The sequence below is a fragment of the Aquarana catesbeiana genome, linkage group LG02, assembly GCF_042186555.1.
Source record: "Aquarana catesbeiana isolate 2022-GZ linkage group LG02, ASM4218655v1, whole genome shotgun sequence".
NCBI lineage: Eukaryota > Metazoa > Chordata > Amphibia > Anura > Ranidae > Aquarana > Aquarana catesbeiana.
The window spans coordinates 193,285,847-193,300,298 of NC_133325.1; the positions used below are offsets into that span (position 1 = coordinate 193,285,847).

Below are 14,452 nucleotides of genomic sequence, written 5' to 3' on the forward strand. Positions count from 1 at the left end.
AGCCACACCAGCGCTGGGAAGGAAACAACCGCTGCTCCCCCGCAGCTCTTGGATTTCCCTGCTCAGCTCAGCTGACGTACTTGTTGAGACACATCTCAGACTTCTCTTTGTCTGTGGACAAGCAAGCACTACATAGATCTGGAGGTTGGTTACAACATCTGACACATATGATTGCATGGCTTTTTATGTTCTTTCATCTTAATAAACTACTACTTCTTGTTTACAAAACTGGTATTCCCACAATTTATGCCAGGTATTACACATGTTATACAGCTACACTTAAGCGCTTATGGATTCAATTTGCAGCTTATTTTCTGGGAAAGGTGAACTTAGCCTTCAACTCTAACAAAGGCTGTTACAATTTCAAACCAAAGTGAAACTGCTGTGGCTGTGGCAAAAACCCTCAGTCAGGGGACTACTGGCACCATACAGGCTGTGAATTAGGAACTCATAACGGACATTTTCAAGGCCAGTAGAATGGAACAACAAGGGATTCATCGAAAATGCATGAAAATCTGCAACATACATGGGACAGGTACTGCTTTCACATGGGCGACTCTAAGCGGAATCTGCTTGCTCAGGTATCTCTCTACTGATCTCTGCTGTGTCTGCTCTGCTATGCTTTTTTTGAACTTATATGTAGCACGGCCTCTAAGGTTACCTGCTCATCTGCATGGCCATGACCTCGTGAACATTCTTCCAACCCACCTGACACTCTGGGTTCAGACATCCTTATATCACTGTAGAGCAATAACTAAGACAACTCTGCATATTTATGTTCTGAGAATATTTACTTGAACCAATTAAAAGGAGATGTTATCACAAAAAGGAGGTAATAGATCTGCTGAGTTTAAGACAACAGCGCCAACTCAGCAAAGGAATCCCTCCGAAAGACATAAGTAAAAATATTAACAAATGACAATATGATATACACACTTCCTTAAACAAATAATGCTACCCCCTAAAGTTATGTTTCAGCCAACAGATTATACTGACACTCTGCAGAAGATAGAACCTGGCCAGTCTATACTGCTATCCTAAGGAGAGAGAGCAGGTCTAGAAGTAATAATATAATGGCCCTTGTATCAGCAATAGCATCAGTGTCTCCATTTCAGATCTGGTGGTCTTCACCAGCATGTAGGAGCTCGTAACTGTAACTGTAATCCGATTAGGTGTAGTGGGAAGAAATTGGTTTCTTGTAGTGAGGAAATCTAAACACAGTGTTGAAATAGATTCAGTAGGGTATTCCTAAAGTAAAGATGTCTGTGCAAAGTGTCCCAGTGAAAATGCGACAAAGGATGGGTAAAAGTTGGGCGACTGCCCTCTCACCAACGACCAGACCAATATGATGTCTTCCGGACAGTAACTCGTGTATTTACACTCGTGCAGCGGATCCGCCGTCTCGATCTCCCGATATGAAGCTTGGCACACCGACTGACAGGTGACCAGAGTGGTGCTGGATGGATGTCCAACGGCAAATTGCAGCGCTGGGCCCCTCAGGTATAGGTTGTAAGGTGATACTACGCATAATAGGCCCCGACCCCTCTCTCCATGCATGGGGAGGTCTGTCTTGCTTCAGGCCCGAGAGGAAGAGAGCTCCACGTGGGCTTTGCTTTTTTTATAGCTACTCCCAGCAATCTTCCTAATGGTAGCAAAGATCCCTGGGATGTGTAGTCCAGGCACATAATCATGCAAAGCAATTATCTGACGGGAGAACTACTTATCCCACAATCCTTTTTGTTTGGCACACAAATATGATGTCATCTGATACACTGATCACTAGAGAGACAGGCGATGCTTTGAAATACCGGAGGGGGTACGGTGCTTTACGATTGTAGTCCATATTGCTACATCTATCTTTGAGAGCGGCTTGCAGAGGCTGAGAGCAAGGCACCGGTACAAGATTTTCCCCGTTGAGGTCAGGTGACTGGGTTGCAGTGCTGTTTTGTTTGGATTTATTTTCCGATATGGATCTGCTTCAGGTGTGGTTCAACACACAACATTGCAAACGGTGCTGCATGCCCTGCAACAGATGCACAATACCATAAATGCAAGAAATTACACTGGAAAAATCTGCAGTACTTACAATACTCCAATACTTGTAATTTTGGTAGACAGGTTTGTGAAGTTAATGCCCTGGATGTTACAGTCCGAAGTATAGATAAATATGATGCTTCCACTCCAGATAAACTTTAGTGCACTGTAACTATTAGGGTTCAAGGGGCTTACACAGGTATTTTAGATGCGCAGTGTAATTTCCGAAGGCTTTCCTGCACCCAAGGAACCACGCATGGCATGTACACGCAGTCATACAAGTGAATGTCTACACACAGCCGTATTCTTGTAGATGACAATGCTTTTTTGCATGTCTGACAGATTTTCTGAATGCTAAGATTCTCGACAAATACCTGCCCCCTCTTCTCCCATTGAGAAATGTTCCTTCGTTGCTTTTACTGCCTGTAACACAATCTGTGAATGGGAGAGAGAATCCCTTGACTCATCAGACTCTCCCCATTCACAGCTCATGTTACAGGCAAGCGAAAGTAGTGAAAGAACATTTCTTATTGGAGGAGGAAGGAGGAGGAGCGGTTCCTCATTGGAACCCATAGCTATTGGCACCTACAGTTATTGTTATACAGTTATACAGTTATACTTTTCGGTTATCCTGGTTCATTGTCCTTTGAATGCTGAGGTGAAGGTGTACTCTTTGGTCCTTGCGAGAGTGGTAAGACGTCTGGTTGGCCTTTCCCGTATGGAGAGAAATCCCTTCTAGAGCTGGCATCAATTTTCTCCCCAGGATAAAGGCCCTGGCTGGGTAATAGCCGCAAGCTTTCCAAGCTTGCCATCTGGTAAGCATGTTTTCTATGTGGTGGAGGTGCACTTTTGGTGTGGTGGAATAACCTGTCACGAATAATAATAAATGGAGATTTACCTTTCTGGGCTCAACTGATCTTGTGGACTTTCATTCACTTTTTATATACATGCACAATTAGGCACTGAATGTATATAGTAAGCACAGCTCTCTACCTTTATTTAGTGCATTGATATAACAAGCTGACAACTCACAAATCGCCAAGGTAGTTATAGTCTTATTTAGCATAGCAAAAATGTAGGCCACATGCTAAGGAGTTGCCTAGTGTACCCTACATGGCTTATGTAGGTATTTGAGAAATGAAAAGAAAGGGAAGGGAAGTGAGGAGCAAGGAAGTAGAAGGGAATGGGGGTAAAGGGGAATGAGCACATAGGGCCCGGTGCCAGTCTGCATTCGAGAGCCAGACTTCTTCTGACAAGGCTGTGTCCATGTAGCTGCTGTGTTCCATTTGACATGAATGAGACTACATGCATGGGGGTGCACAGAACACCTTTGCATCTCTAGCACGGGTATACACTCGAGCACTGTCATGTGAACAAGGCCTAAAACAAGGCACTAGAAGGCTTGGCAGGTACATGCAACAGCTCTAGTGACTGCATAGGCGTGCACACAGGGTGTGCCTGGGCAAACCCTAATCACCCGTGCTGTCTCCCAAAATCTGCCCTGCTGCCTGTGAAATAGTTTCACAGGCAGCAGATCGCAAGGTTTACCAGAGCCGCTGAGTGTGTGAACTGTTATATAATGTCACGGCTTGCAGAGAGAGAGAGAGAGAGAGAGAGAGCTCTCAAATGCGCTTCTGGAAGAATGGTCAAACATTCCCATAGACACACCCCTAAACCTTGTGGACAGCCTTCCCAGAAGAGTTGAAGCTGTATATTGAACCTTACAGACAAAGACTGGGATACTATTAAAGTTCATGTGCGTGTAAAGGCAGGCGTTCCATTAATTTTGACAATATAATGTGTGTGTATGTGTGTTTGAGCTTTGGGGTGCACACCCTAATACAATAGGCTGCGCACGCCTATGAGTGACTGGAAGGAGGTGATTGTTACATATGCTTAATGCATTGTAAAATCTCATTTTTTATTTTACTAAAATAAAAAAGATGTTAAACTTACCTGCTATGTGCAAAGGTATTGCATTCAGCAGCCCAGAACCTCCTCTTCTGGGGTTCCTCGCTAGTGCTCTCAGCTCTGACGCTTCTCTGTGTGCACCATAGGAAGCTGCTTCCTATGGAAGCACACATGCGAGCACACTCCTGAGACGGACTGTGTGCATCAATAGGCACACACAGCAGGGCTTGGACCCGCCCCTGCTCCCTCCTCACTGGATTTGACTAACAGTAGCAGGAGCCAAAGGCTCCTACTGCTCTCAGCCAAGCCTATGAGAGAAGGAAGAACAGAGAGAGGACCTACAGCCGGGATCAATACAGGATTCAAGTAAATATTTAGGGAGGGGGGATGGATGAACAGCTACTTATAGGCTTTTTTACACTAATGCATAGAATGCATTAAGGTAAAAAAACTTTTGACTTTATAACCACTTTAGACACCAACAGTATAATAAAGTTATTGTAAATGATCAACATATTCCATTTAGAATATAAATAAAAGATAAAACATTTGTGCATAAATATAAAAAAATCATAAATACCTTTTTCCCCCTTTTTATAAGTGACCATCTTCCCTCTGTTCCCTCTGTTACCAGCTGCATAAGAGCTGGGGGAAGGAGAAGCAGCAGCACACTGAGATTTCCAGTGAAAGGCTGTGCGCGGGTGGGGGTGTCAGAACAAGTCTGATCATTGGAAGAGAGCAGGCTGAGTTCTCAGCATAGCTAGAGAACTGACCACGGTGTTCTCCCCTGCTTAGTGTGATCAGGTATTAATAGAAAAACAGGGGGACTGGCAGGAACACCAAGGGTTTCACGCAAAGGAAGCGCTACAAAGAGAACATGATGCATTTTCATACAAGTACATGGTACAGCAGGCACATCAGGATTATAAAATGGGGTAACAAACACTTTAAATGCCTTTTCTTACCTCCTGAACCTAGCACTCTCTGGCTAATGGCAGCTCACCCAAGGCTAGAAATGACCCTGGGTTTGGTGAGCAACCTTAAACTGTTTGTTTTGTAGCTGCAGGTTCAAAGAGAAATTGCTCCACAGTGCCTTCCTCTACAGAGGTAAGTGAGGGTTTGTTTTAAAGCTTGTTTTTTTTTTGCTTATAAAGAATATGTAAATAATTAAATGTCCATTGCCTGGTTACAGACTCACTTTAAGGCCTCATGCACACTGGACATTTTTAAAGCTGCTCCTAGGGGCGCTTGCCATTTTTTTCCCTGCAACTAAACACCCCTGCATATTATCCTATGTGTCCATGCACACATAAGTTTTTAGCAGTGTTTAGTGCCAAGAGCTTTTAGAGCCAGGAAAATAGAAAAACACTGCCAGTCCATCCAGCTGAGTTTGAGCAGAAAAAACGCTTGATGCTGCTAAAAAATGCTAAACACGCCTAAACGCTAGGTGCGTTAAGTGCTTGAGCATCAATTCATTTCAATGGCCAGAATAAATTAACGCTCAAGACAAGAGCTTGACACCTGTAAAATCTCCTAAAAGCTTTAAACACTTTTACCAGTGTCAGGCATTTTTTCTGCAAAAACGCTGCTGGCTTCTAGGAGAGTTAAACACCTTGTGTGCATGAGGCATAAGTTTCCAAGCTTCAAAACTTCTTCTCTGCACCAAACTCTCCAAATCTGATAGCCTCCTTGTTTTTTTATGTTTTTATCTCCTAATGAAGTGATTTAGCTGAACACTTGCTCAAAAGTAATTTAGTGAGTGTTTGGGTATGTCAGGGTGAACCTCCTCAAAAGCATGAAACATGGCTGCAAAAGGTTCTCTAAATGGAGGAGATGGAAATCGAGACGTCACCTCCTTGCCTTTCCACCTTGTCCAATCAGAGAACTCTTTACATTCATTAGGCAAATGCAAATTGTTCTCTGAATAATGATTGCGCTGAATGAGCAACCTTTCATGTTTAGTACACAGTAGGGCAGCTGCTTGGCATGGATTGGAGATTGGAGATCACTGTAGTGGCGGTGCCTACTGCAGTGTTGTCAAGCCTTCGTGGGAATCCCACAAGTATAACACATACATATGTACATTGGTCCAAGCTGCACCAATGTAACTATGTAAAAATAATTTCCATACCTGGAACTCATCTTAAAGGTTTCAGTAGACAGCAAGGATTTTTTCTATGGGAGCTTTTTTTCAAATACTACGAAAACCAATGCTATTGGATTGAAAGCTGAAACCATATTGAATGTTATTGGCAACCATTGCAGTTTTATGCCAGTTTTTGTAAATTAGCCTGTTTGTGTCAAAACAAAGCTGGGTAAAGATGTTCAGCCTCATTATCCCACTGCACTACACACAATCTGGAAGCTTGCCAGGCCCTAGATTTTTGTTATGCTGTAGTAATATGTGCATGTCTCCTACTGTCCCAGCTGGTCACTTGCCATTAATTATAATAAAAGTCTGCAGCTGGCTGCTTTGAACATGACCGCTAAAGATAACCTACATTTCTATATTTATATATGTTCTTCATTACATGAGAATATCTCTAAGCCAACCATATTCACTGATGCTCGTGGTAATCCTGCAAATGGAGAATTTTCCTGTAGTCAGCTGAACCTCTAACTACGTTATCACTTGGTGACTCTTTTTCATATTAAAAATGCTTATTCATTTTATATGTTTCCTAACAGTAAATAGAAGCATTCTTTATTTTGTCTGACTTATATCACAAGGACCATACTGTATGTGGAACTGACACTCATTCATCATGTATAATTACATTTTTTTCCACTTTGTACCCACAAAGACTGAATAGTTCAAGCCAGTGGGCTTTTTCTGCAAACGTAGTTGTAATGAAAGCTTAGCTTAAAGTTGAAATCCAGGCACAAACCCTTTTCATTTAAATATATTCCTCAAAAGCCACAAAGGATATAAATAGATTTTGTGTGTACCAACTCTATATATTACCTTATAAAATTAGCAGTGACATCATTACTGTGCTGTTATTGCCTGTGCAGATGGCAAAGCTGTAGGAGGGACCCAGGAGGCTGCCTGCAGACACCTACAGGAAAACGAAAAGACAAGACCAGTTATCCTGCACAAGAAGAGAGAGAATCAGTGACTGGTCTTTATTACAGGAAGCTCCTGCACAGGGGCAAAGTTTCACACTGGATTACTGCGCAGTGTAGTTCTAGAAGAAATACACAAATCACACCTTTATAAAATACACACAAAGAAAAAAAAATAGCATGACCATTGTATTTAGACCAGATTTTTTCAACCAGTGGTGCATGGATGGATTTCATAACATTTACATTCACTGTAGAACTCTCCCCCTTGTCCCAATCAGTGGTTTCCCATTGACAGAAATAAGGTCATACAGGGTGGATAAGTCAGTAGCAGATGCAGGTAGTGGGAACTGGAACAAACCAGTGTCATACATGGGTAGACAGTTCAAACACAGTGGATAAAGCAGTAGAGCAGTCAGTAGTTCAAGCCAGGGATCAAACCTAGGAATCAAGATGAGACAGATCAGAATACACAGAGGCACAGGAACACGGGGGGGGGGGGGGGGCCTGCTGACGATCATCCAGCAATCTGATGAGCACATCAGCAGTCTTGCGCATTCACCATTTTGTGTCGCTGCGCACCTGTGTGCGCCAATTCGAAATTCGTGCGCCAGTGTGCACAGGATTGCACCTGATGCGGCCATGCTGAGTATTGGCAGAATTGCCAGTTCTCCCTTGGCCATTCTCCTGACAGTGGAAATATATCAAGCAAGATACTGACCATTAGATGCCTCCTTAGTAAAGGTGACCAGATTTTCAAACTGAAATCCAGGGACACCCTAAGACAACGCAAAGCATGTTACACCAAAAGTTGGGTGTGGCCAAATTGTGTTAACAGTCGGAGGGACTTAAATGGGTATAATTTAATAATTCAGAGTATTAAAAAAATATGCAGTGTGTAGAGGCCAACAGTATGTAAAGCACAGAATTCCTCCTTCCTCCCAATAATACAAACCTCCCCCCCAACCAAAACCACCTCCAAAATGAATTCCCCCTCCCCTGAAATGTACTTGGCATGGCGTTGCTAGTGAGTGCCAACAGTCTTCTGGTAAATTCTCCTACTTAATTTCCACCTGTACAGAAGGCAGCACTTGTAGGATGGGGAGGAGACTGAGGCATCAGATGGAGCATGTCCCCTCTTCAGCACCACCCCGCCTCTCTCTGCACAGGCAGTCACCAACACACTCATGTGACAGGTCATGTCCCAGGCTACATTTATACTGTAGGTGGTTTCCAGCAGAAGGCTCTCCAGTCACAATCCAATTCAGTATATTATTTGCACAAAGTGCTAATGGTGTCTACTGCTACTGATTTACTTAGCCATGCCCCTTTTACTGCTACTGTTTTACTTAGCCCCCCCCACACACACACACATTAAAACCAATTAAAACCCACCCCCTTGTCCCAGCCAGGATATTTTATTGGCACACTTTGGGCCCCTTAGTACCAAATGAGCATTGTTTAAATGCCACAGCCTACCTGAGTATTGTTGCTGACCATGTCCATCCCTTCATGACTACAGTGTACCCATCTTCTGATGGCTCCTTCCAGCAGGATAATGCACCATGTCACAAAGCTCAAATCATCTCACCACTGGTTTCTTGTATTGTATTTTATTTGTGATTTTTTGTAATAGACCAACACAAAGTGGCACCTAATTGTGAAGCGGAAGGAAAATGATAAATGGTTTTCAATTGTGAAGCGGAAGGAAAATGATAAATGGTTTTCAAATTTTTTTACAAATAAATGTGTGAAAAGTGTGGCATGCATTTGTATTCAACCCCTAAATCAATACTTTGTAGAACCACCTTTCACTGCAATTACAGCTGCACGTCTTTTTGGGTATGTCTCTACCAGCATTGCACATCTAGAGAGTGACATTTTTGCCCATTCTTTTTTGCAAAATAGCTCAAGCTCTGTCAGATTGGATAGAGAGCGTCTGTGAACAGCAATTTTCAAGTCTTGCCACAGATTCTCAATTGGATTTATGTCTGGACTTTGACTGGGCCATTCTAACACATGAATATGCTTTGATCTAAACCATTCTATTGTAGCTCTGGCTGTATGTTTAGGGTCGTTGTCCTGCTGGAAGGAGAACCTCCACCCCAGCCTCAAGCCTTTTGCAGACTCTAACAGGTTTTCTTCTAAGATTGCCGTGTATTTGGCTCCATCCATCTGCCCATCAACTTTGACCAGTTTCCCTGTCCCTGCTGAAGAAAAAAGTTTCCCACAACATGATGCTGCCACCATCATGTTTCATGGTGGGGATGGTGTGTTCAGGGTGATGTGCAGTGTTAGTTTTCCATCACACATAGCGATTTGCTTTTAGGCCAAAAAGTTTAATTTTGGTCTTATCTGACCAGAGCACCTTCTTCCACATGTTTGCTGTGTCCCCCACATGGCTTCTCGCAAACTGCAAATGGGACTTCTTATGACTTTCTTCTTGCCATTCTTCCATAAAGGCCAGATTTGTGGAGTGCAGGACTAATAGTTGTCCTGTGGATAGATTATCCCACCTAAGCTGTGGATCTCTGCAGCTCCTGCAGAATTACCATGGGCCTCTTAGCTGCTTCTCTGATTAATGCTCTCCTTGCCCGACCTGTCAGTTTAGGTGGAAGGCAATGTCTTGGTAGGTTCGTAGTTGTGCCATATTTCTGTTTTCGGAAAGAGGATTGAACAGTGCTCCGTGAGATGTTCAAAGCTTGGGATACTTTTTATAACCTAACCCTGCTTTAAACTTCTTCACAACTTTATCCCTGACCTGTCTGGTGTATTCCTTGGCTTTTATGATGCTGTTTGCTCACTAACGTTCTCTAACAAACCTCTGAGGGCTTCACAGAACAGCTGTATTTATACTGAGATTAAATTACACACAGATGGACTCTATTTACTAATTAGGTGACTTCTGAAGGCAATTGGTTCCAATAGATTTTAGTTAGGGGTATCAGAGTAAAGGGGGCTGAATACAAATGCATGCCACACTTTTTAGATATTTATTTGTAAAAAAAAAATAAAAATGAATCATTTTCCTTCCACTTCACAATTATGTGCCACTTTGTGTTGGTCTATCACATAAAATCCCAATAAAACACATGAATGTTTTTGGTTGTAACATGAGAAAATGTAGAAAATTTCAAGGGGTATGAATACTTTTTCAAGGCACTGTAAGTGTCCTTATACTAAAGGTCAGCAGCTACAGTATTTTTTGGGGGGAGCCTGGAGATCCTATTTAACTCCCTGAAGCCTGCTGCAAACTTTGTGCTGCCACCCATTTACCTCAAAATTCTATGCAGCAGATACACTCCATCCATGACTGACTGGGGCTGTTTGTCACAATATTCACTATATTGCCAAAAGTATTGAGACACCTGCCTTTACATGCACATGAACTTTAATGCCATCCCAATCTTCATCCGTAGGGTTCAATATTGAGTTGGCTCACCCTTTGCAGCTATAAAGGTTTCAACTCCTCTGGGAAGGTGGTCCACAAGGTTTAGGAGTGTGTCTATGGGAATGTTTGACCATTCTTCCAGAAGTACATTTGTGAGGTCAAACACTGATATGGAGGAGAAGGCCTGGCTCACAGTCAACACTGTAATTCATCCCAAAGATGTTTGTGCACTGGTCCAAATCATTTGGTGGAAAAAAACAAAAGGAGAGGAGCGCCTCTAAGTAAAAAGGTTTATTGCAATTGACAAGTAAAAGTATCCACTTACATGTAAAAACTATATTCTGGGCGAGATGATATATTCCAGAGGAGAGTGGAAGGACAATCACAGGTTCCCAGGATAGCCCCAAACCTATGCCGCAATCCGGCGGAGAGCCGGGACGGAACATGGCCTGTCTATGCGGAGGAGCGGAGCAGCAAACCAAGGAAGCGGCCTGTGATGTCAGTAGCAGGAAGAAACACAACGTGTTTCTGAGCGTGCGCAAGGTCCATACGGCGCATGCGCGCTCCTTTTTCAAGTGTAGCTACGTTCTTGCCAAACCAATCTACTAACCTTCTATGAGGAGGTGAGTTGCCAGCTAGATAAAGGAAGGCCCGTAGACGTGGTGTATCTGGATTTTGCAAAAGCATTTGACACAGTTCCCCATAAACGTTTACTGTACAAAACAAGGTCCGTTGGCATGGACCATAGGGTGAGTACATGGATTGAAAACTAGCTACAAGGGTGAGTTCAGAGGGTGGTGATAAATTGGGGGTTCTCGGAATGGTCAGGGGTGGGTAGTGGGGTTCCCCAGGGTTCTGTGCTGGGACCAATCCTATTTAATTTGTTCATAAATGACCTGGAGGATGGGATAAACAGTTCAATCTCTGTATTTGCGGATGATACTAAGCTAAGCAAAGCGATAACTTCTCCGCAGGATGTGGAAACCTTGCAAAAAGATCTGAACAAATTAATGGGGTGGGCAACTACATGGCAAATGAAGTTCAATGTAGAAAAATGTAAAATAATGCATTTGGGTGGCAAAACTATGAATGTAATCTATACACTGGGGGGAGAACCTCTGGGGGAATCTAGCATGCCATTGCATGCCATTGCTGAGCCTATCATCTACTAGGACCTGGGGGTCCTAGTAGATGATAGGCTCAGCAATGGCATGCAATGCCAAGCTGCTGCTAACAAAGCAAACAGAATATTGGCATGCATTAAAAAGGGGATCAACTCCAGAGATAAAACGATAATTCTCCCGCTCTACAAGACTCTGGTCCGGCCACATCTAGAGTATGCTGTCCATTTCTGGGCACCAGTCCTCAGGAAGGATGTACTGGAAATGGAGCGAGTACAAAGAAGGGCAACAAAGCTAATAAAGGGTCTGGAGGATCTTAGTTATGAGGAAAGGTTGCGAGCACTGAACTTATTCTCTCTGGAGCAGAGACGCTTGAGAGGGGATATGATTTCAATATACAAATACCATACAGGTGACCCCACAAGAGGGATAAAACTTTTTTTGCACTCATTAAAATTAGAAGAAAAGAGGTTTAACCTTAACCACTTAACAACCGGCCCATAGCCGAATGACGGCTGCAGGGCGGTTGCTTAACTCTGGGAGGACGTACTGTGACGTCCTCCCTTAATTCCCCTCTCGCGCGCACCCGAGCACATCCGGACCCGGCGCATCACGGATCCCGGTAAATGGCCGCTGATCGCGGCCGTTTACCATGTGATCGCGCCGTCAAATGACGACGTGATCACATGTAAACAGACCGGCATCATCTGATGACGCCGGTTCCTCTCCTCCCCTCCTGTGTACCGATCGGTACACTGTGGAGGAGAGGGAGATGAATGGATGGCTGCAGCGCTGTGGGCTGGATGTGTAGTGCCCACAGCGCTGCACAGAGACATCCAGCCATCCATCCATCCATGCTCAGCCATCCCTTCTGCTGTGCAATACTCTGCAAAGCCCACATTACTCTGCAATACCCCCATAATACTCTGCAAAGCCCACATTACTCTGCAATACCCCCATAATACTCTGCAATACCCCCATAATACTCTGCAAAGCCCCCATAATACTCTGCAAAGCCCCCATAATACTCTGCAATACCCCACAATACTCTGCAATACCCCACATTACTTTGCAATACCCCACATTACTCTGCAATACCCCTACAATACCCCAACAATACTCTGCAAAGCCCTGCCATACCCCGCCATACTCCGCCATACCCCGCCATACTCCGCCATACCCCGCCATACTCCGCCATACCCCACCATACACCGCCATACCCCGCCATACCCCGCCATACTCCGCAATACCCCACCATACTCCGCCATACTCCGCCATACCCAGCCATACCCAGCCATACCCTGCCATGCTGAGCCATGCTCGGCTGTACTCGGCCTCTGTATGTGGCCAGGCTGTGGAAGTCTCACACATGTGGTATCGCCGTACTGAGGAGGAGCAGAAGAATCTATTTTGGGGTGTCATTTTTGGTATGTACATGCTATGTGTTAGAAATATTGTATAAATGGACAACTTTGTGTTAAAAAAAAAAAAAAAATGCGTTTTAACCACTTCCGGCCCGCCGGCCGTCATACAACGTCCTTGACTTTGTGCGGGGATATCTGAATGATGCCTGCTACAGGCATCATTCAGATATCAGCTATTTCAGACAGCGATTCCCTACACCATAAGAATGATCATAGCGGCTGTTCCACTGCTTGATCATTCTTACGGGAGACGAGAGGGGATGTCCCCCCCTCCCGCGCTTCTACCGACTCACAGCTACGATCGAAGCCAGGATCGTTTTTTTTTTTTTTTTTTTTTAATTGCAGGCTTCCCAGCCTAGAGGTGAGATGGGGGGTCTTATTGACCCCATATCTCACTGTAAAGAGGACCTCTCATGCCATATTCCTATTACAAGGATGTTTACATTCCTTGTAATAGGAATAAAAGTGGTCAAAATTTTTTTTCTTTGGAAAAAAGCATCAAACTAAAATAAATAAAGTAAAATGAACAATAAAAAAAAAAATAAAAATTTTAAAGCGCCCCTGTCCCTGTGTGCTCGCATGCAGAAGCGAACGCATACGTAAGTCCCGCCCACATATGAAAACGGTGTTCAAACCACACATGTGAGGTATCGCTGCGATCGGTAGAGCGAGAGCAATAATTTTGGCCCTAGACCTCCTCTGGAACTCAAAACATGTAACCAGTAAAAAATTTTAAAGTGTCGCCTATGGGGATTTTTGAGTTGCAAAGTTTGGCACCATTCCACAAGCGCATGCAATTTTGAAGGGTGACATGTTGGGTATCTATTTACTCGGCGTAACTTCATCTTTCACATTATGCAAAAACATTGGGCTAACTTTACTGTTTTGGTTTTTGTAAAGCACAAAACATTTTTTTTTCCAAAAAAAAGTGTTAAAAAAATTGCTGCGCAAATACCATGCGAGATAAAAAGTTGCAACGACCGCCATTGTATTCTCTAGGGTCTTTGCTAAAAAAACATATATAATGTTTTGGGGTTCTTTGTAATTTTCTAGCTAATAAATGATGATTTTTACATGTATGAGAGGAATGTCAGAATTGGCCTGGGTGCTCCAGAACGCCTGAAGGTGCTCCCCTGCATGTTGGGCCTCTGTATGTGGCCACGCTGTGTAAAAGTCTCACACATGTGGTATCGCCGTACTCGGGAGTAATAGCAGAATGTGTTTTGGGGTGTAATTTGTGGTATGCATATGCGGTCTGTGAGAAATACCCTGCTAATATGACAATTTTGTGGAAAAAAAAAAAAGTAAAAAAAAAAACCTTGATTTTGCAAAGAATTGTGGGAAAAAATGACAACTACAAAAAACTCACCATGCATCTTTCTAAATACCTTGGAATGTCTTCTTTCCAAAAAGGGGTCATTTGGGGGGTATTTGTACTTTTCTGGCATGTTAGGGTCTCAAGAAATGTACTTCAGGTGTGATCAATTTTCAGATATTCGCACGAT

At 43.5% G+C, this 14,452-nt stretch overlaps 1 long non-coding RNA gene across 1 annotated transcript in view; it reads right to left on the reverse strand.

The window, feature by feature from the left end:
* Positions 1-835: 835 nt before the first annotated feature.
* LOC141129847 (uncharacterized) overlaps positions 836-14,452 on the reverse strand; it is a 62,810-nt gene continuing 49,193 nt past the window's right edge. Inside the window, exons 2-3 of the long non-coding RNA XR_012241881.1 lie at positions 6,911-7,004; positions 836-2,023 (exon numbers count right to left, since the gene is read on the reverse strand). This is a non-coding gene — a long non-coding RNA (uncharacterized lncRNA). The remainder of the gene's footprint in view (positions 2,024-6,910; positions 7,005-14,452) is intronic.